This window comes from Lissotriton helveticus, chromosome 4_1 (genome assembly GCF_964261635.1).
Source record: "Lissotriton helveticus chromosome 4_1, aLisHel1.1, whole genome shotgun sequence".
NCBI lineage: Eukaryota > Metazoa > Chordata > Amphibia > Caudata > Salamandridae > Lissotriton > Lissotriton helveticus.
Window position 1 is genome coordinate 2,127,766,402 of NC_136063.1, and position 19,341 is coordinate 2,127,785,742.

The 19,341-nt window shown below is 48.5% G+C and overlaps 1 protein-coding gene across 1 annotated transcript in view; it reads left to right on the forward strand.

The window, feature by feature from the left end:
* Positions 1 to 19,341, forward strand: part of ATRX (ATRX chromatin remodeler) — a 1,815,989-nt gene that overhangs the window by 212,551 nt on the left and 1,584,097 nt on the right. The window lies entirely within an intron of this gene.

Here is a 19,341-nt window from a genome sequence, read left to right on the forward strand (position 1 = left end):
TGTCCCTGGACACAGCCGTGTGATCCCTAAAACTCTCTAAAATCTGTTGCGAAAACTCCGCCTCAGGTCGTTTCAGGCAGTTTAAAAAATCAACTGTCTTTACAAGTTCAACACGAGCAAATATAAAGTCACGTTTTATTGCAGATTATTGTTACATTTTACTTGCAGGGTTTTACACATTACTATGCAAGCCTGGCGCAAATAACACGCAACACAATCTTACATTTAATGCAGCAATGAACCGACGTCAGCAGCCAATAAAAATGTGTATCTTGGCTGAATCCAGGCCAGCCTCAAATTACCTGTCTTGGCAATAGAGCTTTTGTGTTGGCCTCCTTGGGGTTATTTCAGTCTGTGCTCTCTACAGTGCGCAATGTCCGAAGTGACCGAATAAAAGGGAGGTCGTGCAGGAGTTGTGCATGGTAAGCACAGCGCGTGTGTCTGCTACAACCAGGTAAATGTTCGCATGGCAGGAGCAGACTAAACTTGGGTAGAACGATTTATAATCTGAAAGTAATTAGCACATATTCATTTAACAGCGAGCATTTAAATTATGCTGCCTAAACCACTAAAATGTTTAATATAAAGCCTGCTGGTGTGAGCATGCGCGGGGAGGAGCTATGTTACTGCGCCAATTCGTTCACAGGAGACTTTCAAAGCACAGTATAAATACGCTAAGTAACAGGGGCAGTCTGCATTGCAATTCTCTTTAGATCTAAACACTAAATATAACACTTTTTAAGGCCTCACATTCCCCTTTCGGGAGAAAAACATGGCAGTAAAACCAAATGAATGAATCCACATTTTGCTAAAGTAGTGCAGCATTCTCAGGGAGCATTCAAGCTTTACTTACCGTGGGCGTCCGTCCATGGCCAGCCGCCTGTTAAAATAAAAGTAGAGGTCGTTATGTTGTTCACTCCAAGAACACATTTGAATTAAAAAGTCAGCATGAACAGGTCTGGGGCATGACATGAAAACCGACCATCAGGCTGTCACTTCATTCTATGCGCAGCTCTGAAGCCACGTTTGCCAAGGTGACCCTATTGAGAGCAGTGGCCATACACGGGATGCTTTATGAATACAATAGTTAACAATGTTACCTGGAAATGCCGAGTTGTTGCGCGGTTTGCAAACTTACAGCCCTATGCGAGACACTACTGTAATAAGGTAACTATATGCATTTAAAGGAGCTTAGGAAAACAAGGAACAGTTGAAAATATGATGCATAACTGGACCATTATCGGCTCTCTAAAATGACATTATTTACATTACACACAGGTCTCAGTACAGAACACACACACCTCGGGCCTAGCAGGCCCTTGTCAGAGCGGACACTAGTTTCAAGTTTATTTTATTTAGCAGAGACACGAACAATGCATCACACCTTGCACGTGCACGGCCTGCAGAAGTGACTATGCTGAAGTTTTATTGTACATAGAGCTGCACTCTCGCTAACGAAGGGACGCAATCTTAACAGTCACAGCAAAGTATAATTTATAACCAAAGGTTCTACAAAACCATGCCACGTTTTAACTGAAGATTTCCAGGAGTAAGATGCATTGTATCTAAATGATATCGGCCTTACAGCGAGCTCCATTTATAACCTCCAAAAAGAAACATTGAAAGATTTCTACACACTGTTACAGTCGGCAGGTGGCTTGCGATGCACACCTGGGACACAACGCACAGCAGCCTTAGACTGAACTCCACAGTCCCCTAATAGGACATACGTCCCATCATGTGGGAGGCCCGGCGGACGGATTGAAGCATGTTCCCGCCCGCGGTGGCAGGGGATGCACTCCCCTGCCACCGCGGGCGGGAACACGGCCCTGTACATTGTCGGCTGAGAGGAACTTACTTGGAGCTCTCCCGGCGGGCAGAGCGGGGCAGAGCGCAGGCCTCCAGTGACCCCTCCACTGCGAGCCGAGCCCGGCACCATGCTCCCTGCAAACTGTCCCCATGCTCTGCTCCCAGGAAGCGCAGCATCGGCACTTGTATGCTCTTAAACTAATTTATGGTGGGAATTATATGTTCGAGGCATATGGGCTGCAGATGGTACATTTATGAATAGATCGCCATCTGGTGTTGGGCTCGGATGATTGCACTTTGTTTTTCTTCTGGAGAAGTCTTTGTCGTCATAGATGACTCCTCCTCTCGGTGTTAGTGCGCATGGGCATCGGCTCCATCCTTAGATTGTTTTTTTCCGCCATCGGGTTCGGATGAGGATCGAAGCGCTCCGGACCGACATCAATAAAGAAGGTTATAACCGGCGCGTAACCCTTTCCAAATCGACGGTATTGTTATCGAACGCGACTTCACTCCATACCGACGCGTTTCGAAGGACGACGACTACGAGAAACTCGACGTAGTCCAGCCCGGGGTCCATGGAAAGGACTCCATTCAAAAAATGTCCAACGTGTGGTGCTAAGTTCCCACACAAGGACCTACACGAGGTGTGCAACCTCTGCTTGTCCCCTGAACACGAATCCAGGGACTGTGAGGCCTGTGCAGCGTTCTCTTCAAAATCGACAATTAGAAACCGTCGAGCCCGAAGACACGAGGTATCGAGAATGCAGTCACAAGCAATCCCGGAGCTGTTTGAGGACCAGCACCCAGAAGAGGAGGAAGAAGAGGCCGACGAGGCGGGGTCTGAAGCGGACGAGTCCGACGTCGAGGAAATCGTTGTCCAACAAACCGTGAGTGACGACGTCCCTTTACCAAAAAACAGACCCCACACGGTATCGACCCCGCCTTCGAGCCCGGTCAGACAACCGAAAAAAGTTTCCAACGCCCCGCCTTCGAGCCCGGCAACGAAACCGAAACCGAAACACTCGGTCTCCCATCATGGTGGTTCCGATAAACGGACCACATCGACACTGAAGCTCCAAGTCAAGGAAAGCTCGAAGTCGAAGCAGTCCATGTCGACACCGAGACACGTTTCGGCGTCGAAAACACCCTCGACACCGGGGACATCTTCGATACCGAAGAAATCGGATCCGAATAAAATCTCGGTACCGAAAATACAAATGGACAGTCAAAAGAAAAAACACCTTTCGGACCCGAAAACTGCGGTACCGATACAGGAACACGGGACCGATCCTAAACAAAAGACTCTGTTTATTGATCCGAAAACTGGCAAGGTAGTCGCAGAACTACCTAAAAAGAGGAAGAATGAACATTCGGACGACAAGACTCATCCGAAGAAGAGAACAATGGGGACAAATACAACTCCTCCCCCTTCTCCCAAACCTAGACACACACCATCTTCTCCTCTTCCTCACAATAGGCCAAATATTCCTCCCACACGACCATCTACACCAACAACAGATGTAGAGAGTGACACAGGGGAGGGAGAACATCCTGGGGATGATGAAGACACAATCCCAGACGAGGCAGACCCATGGGAAGAGTATAATGTAGGGTCAGATAACGATAACGACCCTGAATTGTATCCCTCAAAACCTTCACCTCCTGATGATAATACTGGTTTTGCACAACTCATTAATAGAGCAGCAACATATCATAAGGTAGAACTACATGCAGAACCTCAAATAGAGGATTTCTTATTAGAAACACTACCTACTGCACAAAGAACATCAGGAACACTACCAATGCTTAAGGGCCTTCTCAGTCATACATCAGAGATATTCAAAGACCCAGTGAGGGCTAGGGTACTGAACCCAAGAATCGATAAAAAATATAGGGCAGCTCCAAAAGACCCAATATACATTAAAGGGCAAATTCCTCTAGACTCACTAGTGGTCACAAACGCTCGTAAGAGAGCAAACTCTTTATCTACAGGAGAAGCTCCACCTCCTGACAAAGAGTCTAAACTAATAGATGCCTCTGGCAAGAGAGTGGCATCTCAAGCGGCAAACAGCTGGCGCATAGCTAATACGCAAGCACTACTTGCAAGGTATGACAGAGCGCATTATGACGAGTTAGAAAAACTCATCACACATCTCCCTAAAGAACATCAAAAGAGGGCAGATCAACTCATACAAGAAGGGAAGTTAATTACTAACACTTCAATAAAGTGCGCCCTAGACACGGCAGACACTGCAGCAAGATCTACAAACACAAGCATCATGTTAAGGAGACATGCATGGCTCAGAGTATCAGGGTTCAAACAAGAAGTACAAACATCGTTACTGAACCAACCTTTTGATGGGAAAACACTTTTCGGCACAGGGACAGATGAGGCCTTAGAAAAGATGAAGAAGGATACCGAAACAGCTAAATCAATGGGAGCATTGCAACAGCCGACACAAAGAGGTTCCTTTCATAGGTCCACCTATAGAGGAGGATCCAAAAATACAGGTACAAGCCAACAACAAACCTCTTTTACACCTACATCACCCAGAGGTAATTCTAGAGGTGGCTACAGAGGTAACAACAACAAGGGTAGAGGTCGCGGAAACAACAACAACCGCAACTCTCCAACCCCAAAGCAGTGACTTCATACAGCTCCCCCCAGACCATATAACACCGGTCGGGGGACGCCTATCACAGTTCCTACCTGTCTGGGAAAACATCACATCAGACAAGTGGGTGAGACAAATTATCCAACATGGTTATTGCCTGGAACTCACATCTACCCCGCCAAACATCCCCCCCAAACAGCGTCCAATGAAACAAGATCACATAACACTGTTAAAACAGGAAGTACTATCCCTGCTAGGAAAGCATGCCATAGAGAACGTTCCACAGCATCAACAAGGAACAGGAGTATACTCCCTATACTTCCTAATTCCCAAAAAGGATGGGTCTCTAAGGCCGATACTGGACCTAAGACCTCTCAACGCATACATAAATTCGGAACATTTCCTCATGGTCACGCTCCAACAGGTACTTCCTTTACTGAAGGAAGGGGACTTTCTTTCTACACTGGATCTAAAAGACGCTTACTTTCATATCCCGATTCACAAAGCCCACAGGAAATACCTCAGGTTTGTGGTAGAAGGACAACATTATCAGTTCAAAGTCCTTCCGTTTGGTGTCACAACGGCACCAAGGGTGTTCACAAAATGCCTGGCAGTGGTGGCAGCTCACCTAAGAAGACAACGAATTCATGTCTTCCCATACTTGGACGACTGGCTAATAAAGGCCAGGTCACAAGAGGAATGTCTTCAAAACACACGAGACAATTCAGCTACTACACCAGCTAGGGTTCACGGTGAACTACACAAAGTCACACCTACAACCAAACAAGGTTCAACAATATCTGGGGGCTACTATAGACACAGAAAAAGCCAAAGTATACCCCAACCCAGTCAGGATCCAAACAATGCTTACAGTCATTCAAAGATTTCAGCCACAACACTCACTACCAGCAAGAGTGTTCATGCAGCTATTAGGGATGATGTCATCCTGCATACTGCTAATACCATATGCCAAACTACAAATGCGTCCGCTACAAGAATGCTTAGCGACACAGTGGAATCAGGCTCAAGGGCAGATTACAGATCTGGTGTTGGTAGACGACCGCACACACCGCTCTCTGAAGTGGTGGAACACAACAAACATTGCCAAGGGGCGGTCGTTCCTAGAACCAATTCCACAGGTGACAATAACAGCAGACGCATCGCTCACCGGATTGGGAGCACATATGGACAAATACACAGTACAAGGAAGGTGGAGTGTGCAGGAAAGAAGACTGCACATCAATCATCTAGAACTACTAGCAGTGTTTCTAGCATTGAAAGCCTTCCAAATACATGTTACCAACAAAGCAGTCCTGATCAGAACAGACAACATGACAGCAATGTATTATATTCAAAAACAGGGGGGGACGCACTCTCTCCAACTATCCAGACTAGCACAGGAAATTTGGAGATGGGCCATTCCTCAAAACATCTATCTGTTAGCCGAACACCTACCAGGAGTCCAAAACCAGATAGCAGACATCTTAAGCAGACAGTCGGAACAAATACACGAATGGGAACTGCACCACCAAATACTGCAGCCATTCTTCCAAAGATGGGGACAACCAGAGATAGACCTCTTTGCCACTCATCAGAACGCAAAATGCCAAAGCTTCGCGTCCAGGTACCCACATCACCTGTCGCAGGGCAATGCGTTATGGATAAATTGGTCCAACAAATTTGCATACGCTTTTCCCCCTCTCCCACTAATCCCATTAGTGGTCAGGAAGCTGCAACAACACTCAATGACCATGATACTAGTAGCACCCACGTGGGCAAGACAGCCGTGGTTCACCACGCTCCTGCAACTCTCACAAGTGCCACATCAAAAGCTACGAATTCTACCCATGCACCTTACACAGAACCATGGAGAAATAATGCACCCAGATCCAACTCAATTGAACTTAGCGATCTGGCTCCTGAAATCCTAGAATTTGGGTACTTAGATCTACCCCCAAATTGCATGGAGATAATAAAACAAGCGAGACGTCCAACCACCAGAGCATGCTATGCAGCTAAGTGGAAGAGGTTTGCTATACACTGTACTAATAACAATATCAACCCTCTGGACGTATCAACAAGGGAGATTATTTGCTACTTATTACACTTACAGCAATGTAATCTAGCGTACACATCTATCAGAGTACATCTAGCAGCTATTGCAGCGTACCTACAAAACAGGCAGCGCATATCACTGTTCAGAGTACCAGCGATAAAAGCCTTCATGGAAGGCCTTAAAAGAGTCATTCCACCAAGATTACCACCTTCCCCGGTCTGGAACCTCAACGTAGTACTCACCAGACTAATGGGCCCACCTTTCGAGCCTATGCATAGGTGCGAAATACAATTCCTTACATGGAAGGTGGCTTTCCTTATAGCCATTACCTCACTCAGGAGAGTAAGTGAATTACAGGCATTGACAATACAAGAACCATTCCTACAGTTACACCAGAATAAAGTGGTTCTTAGAACAAACCCAAAGTTCTTGCCTAAAGTAATTTCAGCATTCCACATCAATCAGCCAGTGGAACTACCAGTCTTCTTTCCAAAGCCACAGACGGTGGCAGAAAGGGCTCTACATACATTAGATGTCAGAAGAGCCATTTTGTACTACATAGAAAGAACACACGACTTCAGGAAAACTAAACAACTATTTGTAGCATTTTCCCAAAAACATAAGGGCAATCCTATCTCTAAAGCAGGCATCGCTAGATGGATTGTAAGATGTATACAAATATGTTACATTAAAGCAAAGAGAACATTAACTGTTCCTCCTAGAGCTCATTCTACACGAAAACTAGGAGCATCTATGGCATTCTTAGGGAACATTCCCCTAGATGACATATGTAGAGCAGCAACTTGGTCTACACCACATACATTCACAAAGCACTACTGTGTTGATGTACAGGCTGCACAACAAGCCAGAGTAGGCCAAGCTGTATTAAAAACTCTATTTCAAACAGTTGCGACAGACACTGGTGACCACCGCTAGGGAGGTAACTGCTTTACAATCTACTCATAAATGTACCATCTGCAGCCCATATGCCTCGAACGGAATATGCTACTTACCAGTATGCATCTGTTCTTGGCATAGAGGGCTGCAGAGTGGTACATTCCCTCCCTGCCTCCCCGGAAACCTGTGTCTGTCCCAACATTATCTTATTTAGATACACTTACATGGGCATATCTTTATGTACTATACTACACTACTCCATCTAACCCTACTATGGCAAAACAATCTAAGGATGGAGCCGATGCCCATGCGCACTAACACCGGGAGGAGGAGTCATCTATGACGACAAAGACTTCTCCAGAAGAAAAACAAAGTGCAATCATCCGAGCCCAACACCAGATGGCGATCTATTCATAAATGTACCACTCTGCAGCCCTCTATGCCAAGAACAGATGCATACTGGTAAGTAGCATATTCCTTTAGCTTGTCAACTCAAGCCATAAAACAAAGTGTTCGAGGCATATGGGCTGCAGATGGTACATTTATGAATAGATCGCCATCTGGTGTTGGGCTCGGATGATTGCACTTTGTTTTTCTTCTGGAGAAGTCTTTGTCGTCATAGGTGACTCCTCCTCTCGGTGTTAGTGCGCATGGGCATCGGCTCCATCCTTAGATTGTTTTTTTCCGCCATCGGGTTCGGATGAGGATCGAAGCGCTCCGGACCGACTTCAACAAAGAAGGTTATAACCGGCGCGTATTCCTTTCCAAATCGACGGTATCGTTATCGAACGCGACTTCACTCCATACCGACGCGGTTCGAAGGACGACGACTACGAGAAACTCGACGTAGTCCAGCCCGGGGTCCATGGAAAGGACTCCATTCAAAAAATGTCCAACGTGTGGTGCTAAGTTCCCACACAAGGACCTACACGAGGTGTGCAACCTCTGCTTGTCCCCTGAACACGAATCCAGGGACTGTGAGGCCTGTGCAGCGTTCTCTTCAAAATCGACGATTAGAAACCGTCGAGCCCGAAGACACGAGGTATCGAGAATGCAGTCACAAGCAATCCCGGAGCTGTTTGAGGACCAGCAACCAGAGGACGAGGAAGAAGAGGCCGACGAGGCGGGGTCTGAAGCGGACGAGTCCGACGTCGAGGAAATCGACGTCCAACAAACCGTGAGTGACGACGTCCCTTTACCGAAAAACAGACCCCACACGGTATCGACCCCGCCCTCGAGCCCGGTCAGACAACCGAAAAAAGTTTCCAACGCCCCGCCTTCGAGCCCGGCAACGAAACAGAAACCGAAACACTCGGTCCCCCATCATAGTGGTTCCGGTTCCGATAAACGGACCACATCGACACCGAAGCACCAAGTCAAGGAAAGCTCGAAGTCGAAGCAGTCCATGTCGACACCGAAGCACGCTTCGGTGCCGAAAACACCCTCGGCACCGGGGACATCTTCGATACGAAGAAATCGGATCCGAACAAAACTTCGGCACCGAAAATACAAATGGACATTCAAAAGAAAAAACACCTTTCGGAACCGAAAACTGCGGTACCGACACAGGAACACGGGAAGGATCCTAAACAAAAGACTTTGTTTATTGACCCAAAGACTGGCAAGGTAGTCACAGAACTACCTAAAAAGAGGAAAAATGAACATTCGGACGACAAGACTCATCCGAAGAAGAGAACAATGGGGACGAATACAACTCCTCCCTCTTCTCCCAAACCTCACACACCATCTTCTCCTCTTCCTCACAATAGGCCAAATATTCCTCCCACACGGCCATCTACACCTACAACAGATGTAGAGAGTGACACAGGGGAGGGGGGACATCCTGGGGATGATGAGGACACAATCCCAGAGGAGGCAGACCCATGGGAAGAGTATAATGTAGGGTCAGATAATGATACCGACCCTGAGTCATATCCCTCAAAACCTTAACCTCCTGATGACAATACTGGGTTTGCACAACTCATTACTAGAGCAGCAACATATCATAAGGTAGACCTACATACAGAACCTCAAGTACAGGACTTCTTATTAGAAACACTACCTACTGCACAAAGAACATCAGGAACACTACCAATGCTTAAAGGCCTTCTCAGTAATACATCAGAGATATTCAAAGACCCAGTGAGGGCTAGGGTATTGAACCCAAGAATCGATAAAAAATATAGGGCAGCTCCAAAAGACCCAATATACATTAAAGGGCAAATTCCTCTAGACTCACTAGTGGTCACAAACGCTCGCAAGAGAGCAAACTCTTTATCTACAGGAGAAGCTCCACCTCCTGACAAAGAGTCTAAACTAATAGATGCCTCTGGCAAGAGAGTAGCATCTCAAGCGGCAAACAGTTGGTGCATAGCTAATACGCAAGCACAACTTGCAAGGTATGACAGAGCGCATTATGATGAGTTAGAAAAACTCATCACACATCTCCCTAAAGAACATCAAAAGAGGGCAGATCAACTTATACAAGAAGGGAAGTTAATTACTAACACTTCAATAAAGTGCGCCCTAGACGCGGCAGAAACTGCGGCAAGGTCGACAAACACAAGCATCATGTTAAGGAGACATGCATGGCTCAGAGTATCAGGGTTCAAACAAGAGGTACAAACATCGTTACTGAACCAACCTTTTGATGGGAAAACACTTTTCGGCACAGGGACAGATGAGGCCCTAGAAAAGATGAAGAAGGATACCGAAACGGCTAAATCAATGGGAGCATTGCAACAGCCGACACAAAGAGGTTCCTTTCGTAGATCCACCTATAGAGGAGGATCCAAAAATACAGGTACAAACCAGCAGCAAACCTCTTTTTTAAACCTACATCACCCAGAGGTAATTCTAGAGGTGGATACAGGGGTAACAACAACAAGGGTAGAGGTCGCGGAAACAACAACAACCGCAACTCTCCAACCCCAAAACAGTGACTTCATAGAGCTTCCCCCAGACCATATAACACCGGTCGGGGGACGCCTATCACAGTTCCTACCTGTCTGGGAAAACATCACATCAGACAAGTGGGTAAGACAAATTATCCAACATGGTTATTGCCTAGAACTCACAGCTACCCCACCAAACATCCCCCCCAAACAGCGTCCAATGAAACAAGATCACCTGACACTGTTAAAACAAGAAGTACTATCACTGCTAGAAAAGCATGCCATAGAGAAGGTTCCACAGCACCAACAAGGAACAGGAGTATACTCCCTATACTTCCTAATTCCCAAAAAGGACGGGTCTCTAAGGCCAATACTGGACCTAAGACCTCTCAACGCATACATAAATTCGGAACATTTCCACATGGTCACGCTCCAACAAGTACTTCCTTTACTGAAGAAAGGGGACTTTCTTTCTACACTGGATCTAAAAGACGCTTACTTTCATATCCCTATTCACAAAGCCCACAGGAAATACCTCAGGTTTGTGGTAGGACAACATTATCAGTTCAAGGTCCTTCCATTTGGTGTCACAACGGCACCAAGGGTGTTCACAAAATGTCTGGCAGTGGTAGCAGCTCACCTAAGAAGACAACAAATTCATGTCTTCCCATACTTGGACGACTGGCTAATAAAAGCCAGGTCGCAAGAGGAATGTTTGCAAAACACACAAAAGACAATTCAGCTACTACACCAGCTAGGGTTCACGGTGAACTACACAAAGTCACACCTACAACCAAACAAGGTTCAACAATATCTGGGGGCTACTATAAACACAGAAAAAGCCAAAGTGTACCCCAACCCAGTCAGGATCCAAACAATGCTTACAATCATTCAAAGATTTCAGCCACAACACTCACTAACAGCAAGAGTGTTCATGCAGCTATTAGGCATGATGTCATCCTGCATACTGCTAATACCATATGCCAAACTACAAATGCGTCCGCTACAAGAATGCTTAGCGACACAGTGGAATCAGGCTCAAGGGCAGATTACGGATCTGGTGTTGGTAGACGACCGCACACACCGCTCTCTGAAGTGGTGGAACAGAACAAACATTACCAAGGGGCGGTCGTTCCTAGAGCCAATTCCACAGGTGACAATAACAGCAGACTCATCGCTCACCGGATGGGGAGCACATATGGACAAGTACACAGTACAAGGAAGGTGGAGTGTGCAGGAAAGAACACTGCACATCAACCATCTAGAACTACTGGCAGTGTTTCTAGCATTGAAAGCCTTCCAGATACATGTTACCAACAAAGCAGTCCTGATCAGAACAGACAACATGACAGCAATGTATTATATTCAAAAACAGGGTGGGACGCACTCTCTCCAATTATCCAGACTAGCACAGGAAATTTGGAGATGGGCCATTCCTCAAAACATCTATCTGTTAGCCGAACACCTACCAGGAGTCCAAAACCAGATAGCAGACATCTTAAGCAGACAGTCGGAACAAATACACGAATGGGAACTGCACCAACAAATACTGCAGCCATTCTTCCAAAGATGGGGACAACCAGAGATAGACCTCTTTGCCACTCATCAGAACGCAAAATGCCAAAGCTTCGCGTCCAGGTACCCACATCACCTGTCGCAGGGCAATGCGTTATGGATAAATTGGTCCAACAAATTTGCATACGCTTTTCCCCCTCTCCCACTAATCCCATTAGTGGTCAGGAAGCTGCAACAACATTCAATGACCATGATACTAGTAGCACCCACGTGGGCAAGACAGCCGTGGTTCACCACGCTCTTGCAACTCTCACAAGTGCCACATCAAAAGCTACGAATTCTACCCATGCACCTTACACAGAACCATGGAGAAATAATGCACCCAGATCCAACTCAATTGAACTTAGCGATCTGGCTCCTGAAATCCTAGAATTTGGGTACTTAGATCTCCCCCCAAATTGCATGGAGATAATTAAACAAGCGAGACGTCCAACCACCAGAGCATGCTATGCAGCTAAGTGGAAGAGGTTTGCTATACACTGTACTAATAACAATATCAACCCTCTGGACGTATCAACAAGGGAGATTATTTGCTACTTATTACACTTACAGCAATGTAATCTAGCGTACACATCTATCAGAGTACATCTAGCAGCTATAGCAGCATACCTACAAAACAGGCAGCGCATATCACTGTTCAGAGTACCAGCGATAAAAGCATTCATGGAAGGTCTTAAAAGAGTCATTCCACCAAGATTACCACCTTCCCCAGTCTGGAACCTCAACGTAGTACTCACCAGACTAATGGGGTGTGATCGTGGGCGGTCAGCGGACTGGTAAAGCAGGCGAGGAGGCCGGATATAGTGGGCGATAGCGGTTTATTGGGGTTTGTTTGTACAAGGTTTTTTCGGGGACAGTAGGAGAGTCCGGTCCAAATCCCGTGAAGAGGTGTCCGTCTTCTTCTTTCTTGTCTGGGCGGGATGAGGGTCCAAGGAAAGGCTGGGTCTTTGGTGTAGCTGCCTCGTTGTGGTCGGAGAACACCTCGGAGGGCAAACAAGAGAAAAGAGGGAGCCGTTAGCTGTGCTTGGACTCGAGATCCGGTACCTTCACCGTTAACCCGGGAGTGTGTGGATACGAAGGGGAAGTGAGGGCGGTACGGGTATGGATCAAGGAAAGGAAAGGAATGGAAGTGCTCAGGGATGTGGGGAGAGGGGTGCTCTTTATACAGTGTGAAGTGCGTATTTACAACTTGCTTAGTGCTTACTTGTGACGTGCCTAGGATAGCGGGAACAATTTACACTGGGAGGGGTTTCTAACTATATACACGGGCACCTAGCGTGCTCAAGGGAGTAACTGGTACTCACGCGCTCCGCCGTAACTCTCCTCCGAGTTACGGCCGCTCTCCAGCCACCTCCGTGGGACTCCACCACTCTTCGGACCACTCCTCGCGTTCTCCGTTCCCGTCTTCTCCGTCCGTCACCGGTCCAGCCGAAATCTCCTGCCACAATCCTTCGACCCCGCTCGTGTCTTCTCTTCCGGCTTTTCTGTATCCGACAGTCGGTGGAGAGGCGGGACTTCCGGGGTCACGGTGTATCCCTTCCGGTCCTTCGGCACCTCTGATTGGTTCCTGCACAGGAGAGAGGGGCGGGACGCTGTTGTTGGGAGCTCTACGCGTCTGCCTGGACGGGCTATGGTGCGAGGCGGTAATAGAGGGGTTAGATAGTCTCGGATATGGGGATCTCGGGATCCGAGATCACATTCCCTTCCCCTAGCTGTCATTCTTGTACCCTCTGTGGACACAGGGTAACGAGAAAGGTAGTCTGCGTTACCTTGTTCTAAGCCCTTCCTGTGTACAGTGGTGAAGTGATACGGCTGGAGGGATAGGAACCAGCGGAGGATTCTATCGTTGTGGCCCTTGTTCCGCGCCATCCACTCCAGGGGAGCATGGTCAGTGTAGATGGTGAATTGTCTCCCCTCCAGATAATACCGTAGGCTGTCTACTGCCCACTTAATGGCCAGGGCTTCCTTCTCCACCACGGCGTAGTTTTTCTCTCGGGGAAACAGTTTTCTGCTAAGAAAGAGGATAGGTTTCTCGTTCCCTTGGGGGTCTTTCTGGGAGAGGACCGCCCCGAGTCCCTGTTCGGAGGCGTCAGTTTGTAAAATAAACGGCCGTGTATAGTCTGGGCTTACTAACACGGGATGGGAGGTCAGGGCATTCTTTAGATCCGTGAATGCCTGCATCAGTTCAACCGTAGGGGATTTGAGGAGGGTGTCTGTTCTCATAGATTTTTTTAGGAGGTCAGTGAGGGGGGCTGCTCTTTGTGAGAAGTTGGGGACGAACCGTCGGTAGTAACCCAGGAGCCCCAGGAAAGCATGAAGGTCTCTTTTGCTCTGGGGGAAGGGGAGGGACTGTATGGCTTCGATTTTGCTCTCCTGGGGTCTGATTAAGCCTTCCCCTAGGAGATAACCTAGGTACTTCACGGTCTGTGCTGCTAGGGTAGTTTTGGAGGGATTAATGGTAAAACCATATGCCCCTATGGAGGAGATGACCTGGTACAGGTGTTCTAAATGCTGGGTCCAGTTGTCACTATAAATCACGATATCATCAAGATATGCACCAGCATAGAGAGAGTGAGGTTGCAGGATGTTATTCATGGCCCGTTGGAACGTGGCTGGGGCGCCATGAAGCCCAAAAGGAAGGACCAGGAATTGGTATAACCCGTCAGGTGTGGAGAAGGCCGTCTTTTTTCTATCTTCTTCCCGTAGGGGAATCTGCCAATACCCCTTACAGAGGTCTAGCGTGGAGATGTATTGGGCCTTCCCTATGCGTTCGACCATCTCGTCGACGCGGGGTAAGGGGTATGTATCAAAGGAGGATATCTTATTTACCCCCCGGAAATCAATACAAAACCGGACAGACCCGTCCGGTTTGGGTACGAGTACTATCGGGGAATTCCACTCGCTTACCGAGGGCTCGATGATACCCATCTGTAGCATCTGTTCCGTTTCGCGTCGGATTACTTCCCTGCGGGCCTCGGGGACTCTGTACGGCCTTTGTCGCACTACCTGCCCGGGAATGGTTTGTATCGTGTGCTCAGTGATAGAGGTGTGTCCCGGGGAGGAGGAGAACACCTGTCGCAATGGATATAGTACTGTTTCGAGTTCCTGTCTCTGTCGTGGGGTGATATCGGGATCGATACAAGGGCTGAAGGAGAGGGGTTCTATGTGTGCTGACCCACTTAAGACGGGGCGGGGGCCTTCCCATTTTTTTAGAAGATTAACGTGGTAGATCTGAGTGACTCCACGACTGGGATCTATGTCTAGCTCGTATGTGACTGGGGTCACCTGACGTAGGATGCTATATGGACCTTGCCACTGTCCCAGAAGTTTTTGATCGGAGGATGGCAGCATAAGTAACACAAGATCCCCTGCCAGGAAGGTTCTGGGTTTGGTGCCTTTATCGTATTGTCCTTTTTGTCTGTTCTGGGCACTCTCGAGGTTCTGGCTTACTATATCTCTCATAAGGGATAGGTGGGTTTTCAGGTTCTCCATGTATTCGGGAAGGGGCCGGGTACGGTCTGGTTCTGCTTCCCAAGCTTCTTGGGCCATATCAAGAAAGGTGCGGGGGGGTCGGCCGTATAACAATTCATAGGGGGAATACCCGGTGCTACTTTGGGTGGCACAACGGATAGCAAACAGGGCAAGGGGTAGCATATCTTCCCACCTCTTGGCTTCTAAGCCTAGCAGTTTCTTAAGGGTCTGTTTTAGGGTGGCATTATACCGCTCGACTAAACCGTCGGTTTGCGGGTGGTATGCCGAGGTTCTGATTTGTTTGATCCCCAGGCTGGCGCATACCTGTTTCATCAGAGAGGAGACAAAAGGAGTACCCTGATCGGTTAGTATTTCCCTGGGAAAACCCACCCGAGTGAATACAGTAATGAGGGCCTTCGCAATGTTCTGGGTGGTGGGTTGTCTCAGGGGCAGGGCTTCAGGGAAGCGGGTGGCATAGTCCACAATTACCAGGGCGTAACGACACCCACTCCGGGACGGTAATAGGGGTCCGATTATGTCCATCCCTACTCTGCTGAATGGGACGTCTATGATGGGAAGGGGTTGCAGCGGGGCCCTAGGGGGTCGGTATCTACTATGCTTTTGGCAGACCGGACATTCTTTGCAAAACTTTTTGATATGCTGGTGTATTCCAGGCCAATAAAACTTGTCCAGGATTGTTTGGCTGGTCTTTTCTTCACCGAAATGCCCTCCCAGAAGATGACTATGTGCTAGGAAGAGTACTTTCTCCTGAAAGGGGCCGGGGACCAGGAGTTGGGGTTTCTGTTGGATCCCCCCTTTTCGGTATAAAAGGCCGTTTTTCTTAAAGAAGTAGGGACCTACGTTAAGGGGGTCCTCTTGATCCACTGCCCTTCCCCAGGCTTCCTGTAACAGAGGGTCTTCCTGCTGTGCGGCCCGGAATTCACGGTCCGTTTGCCAGGGGTGTTCATCCGGAAGCACTGGATAGGCGCCCGTATATTCCCTTTTTTCCTTTTTCTTCTGTGCTTTGGTTTTAGCTGGTTTACGGGTTTGCAGGGGGGAGGACAATCCCTTAGGGAAGGGAGCTTCTTCCCACCAGTGTGTCAGGGACTCTGTGGTGTCATGCAACATTCCGGGCAATCCGGGGTAATCACTTCCTAGGATCGCCTGTTCTGGTAGGGCGGGGATCAGTCCCATTGTAAGAGCCGTGCCGGGATCCTTTTCATGCTGCACCAGTACTTGGGCGGTGGGGTAACTCTTCGTGTCCCCGTGCACACATTGAATGGCAACCATGCCGGACGAAGGTTGCACCGGGTAGGATAGGTCTTGAGGCCTGATAACACTCTGTCGACACCCTGTGTCCGTAAGGGCCATGAGGGGTTGTCCATCAAAGTTCACTGGACGTCGGAAAGGGGGCGGAGGGGCCCCTGGTACGGAGCACACATAGTTCCGTGCCAGACCCACTTCCATCGGCTCTTCCTTGTGTGGACAGTTCCTGGCAATGTGACCGAATCCGCCACAGCTATAGCATTGTGGTCCGGGATTAACAGGACGATGCATCACCGGTGTGGGGAAAAAGATAGGAGGATCAAGTCTTCTTGGTACTGGGGGTCGTGGAGGTCGTAGTCCTGTGGGGGGATGAGGTTTGTGGGGGTGATCGTCCTTTCCCCTCTGGACCTCCTGGGCCCTGCTATAAGCGCTTGCAATTTCTATTGCTGTGTCCAGGGTCAGGTGAGCATGCTGGCGTACCCATCTTTGCGTGCCTGGATGCAAAGACGATAGGAATTGTTCCAGGTAAATTTTTTCCAGGATATTCTCTTTAGTGGAGTTGTCGGGTTTCAGCCAGCGGTTGGCGAGGTCTTTGATTCGGAAGGAGAGGGCCCTGGGAGTCTCTTGGGGTCCTTCTTTTACTTGGCGCAGACGTACGCGGTAGGTTTCCTCATCTATACCTAGCCGCTCAAGAATGCATTTCTTTACGTCGTCATAGGGGGTATTGCCTTGTATATTCGCTTGCTGGTAGGCAGCTTGTAGATCCCCCGTTAGCAGGGGCCCTAGATAGTGAGCCCATCGGTCTAACGGCCAGGCGGCGGCCTGGGCCAGCCGTTCAAAGTTGGTAAAGAAAAAGTCAGGGTCCTCCCCCGGTACGTATTTCTGCAGTACCACTGACGGGAGGGAGGACATCGGGCGCGGTTGACCCAGGACATCGATCAGTTTCCCCATAGCCTGGTCGTGGGAGGATCCTTGTCCCTTCAAGACATCATGGAGCTGCCCCCGATCGTCCTCGGCAGTTTTGAGGAACTGCTCCATTAACTTTCCCAGTTGTTCTTGAGATTCCGCCATCCTTTTCATCACGGCCTCCATTCCTCCAGTTAACCCCACTTCTGACACCAGATGTGATCGTGGGCGGTCAGCGGACTGGTAAAGCAGGCGAGGAGGCCGGATATAGTGGGCGATAGCGGTTTATTGGGGTTTGTTTGTACAAGGTTTTTCGGGGACAGTAGGAGAGTCCGGTCCAAATCCCGTGAAGAGGTGTCCGTCTTCTTCTTTCTTGTCTGGGCGGGATGAGGGTCCAAGGAAAGGCTGGGTCTTTGGTGTAGCTGCCTCGTTGTGGTCGGAGAACACCTCGGAGGGCAAACAAGAGAAAAGAGGGAGCCGTTAGCTGTGCTTGGACTCGAGATCCGGTACCTTCACCGTTAACCCGGGAGTGTGTGGATACGAAGGGGAAGTGAGGGCGGTACGGGTATGGATCAAGGAAAGGAAAGGAATGGAAGTGCTCAGGGATGTGGGGAGAGGGGTGCTCTTTATACAGTGTGAAGTGCGTATTTACAACTTGCTTAGTGCTTACTTGTGACGTGCCTAGGATAGCGGGAACAATTTACACTGGGAGGGGTTTCTAACTATATACACGGGCACCTAGCGTGCTCAAGGGAGTAACTGGTACTCACGCGCTCCGCCGTAACTCTCCTCCGAGTTACGGCCGCTCTCCAGCCACCTCCGTGGGACTCCACCACTCTTCGGACCACTCCTCGCGTTCTCCGTTCCCGTCTTCTCCGTCCGTCACCGGTCCAGCCGAAATCTCCTGCCACAATCCTTCGACCCCGCTCGTGTCTTCTCTTCCGGCTTTTCTGTATCCGACAGTCGGTGGAGAGGCGGGACTTCCGGGGTCACGGTGTATCCCTTCCGGTCCTTCGGCACCTCTGATTGGTTCCTGCACAGGAGAGAGGGGCGGGATGCCTGTCGTCAGGGACGCTGTTGTTGGGGGCTCTACGCGTCTGCCTGGACGGGCTATGGTGCGAGGCGGTAATAGAGGGGTTAGATAGTCTCGGATATGGGGATCTCGGGATCCGAGATCACATGGGGCCACCCTTCGAACCTATACATAGGTGCGAAATACAATTCCTTACATGGAAGGTGGCCTTCCTTATAGCCATTACCTCACTCAGGAGAGTAAGTGAATTACAGGCATTGACAATACAAGAACCATTCCTACAGTTACACCAGAATAAAGTGGTTCTTAGAACAAACCCAAAGTTCTTGCCTAAAGTAATTTCAGCATTCCACATCAATCAGCCGGTGGAACTACCAGTCTTCTTTCCAAAACCACAGACGGTGGCAGAAAGGGCTCCACATACACTAGATGTCAAAAGAGCCATTTTGTACTACATAGAAAGAACACAAAACTTCAGGAAAACTAAACAACTATTTGTAGCATTTTCCTCAACACATAAGGGCAATCCTATCTCTAAAGCAGGCATCGCAAGATGGATTGTAAGATGTATACAAATATGTTACATTAAAGCAAAGAGAACATTAACTGTTCCTCCTAGAGCTCATTCTACACGAAAACTAGGAGCATCTATGGCATTCTTAGGGAACATTCCCCTAGATGACATATGTAGAGCAGCAACTTGGTCTACACCACATACATTCACAAAGCACTACTGTGTTGATGTACAGGCTGCACAACAAGCCAGAGTGGGCCAAGCTGTATTAAAAACTCTATTTCAAACAGTTGCGACAGACACTG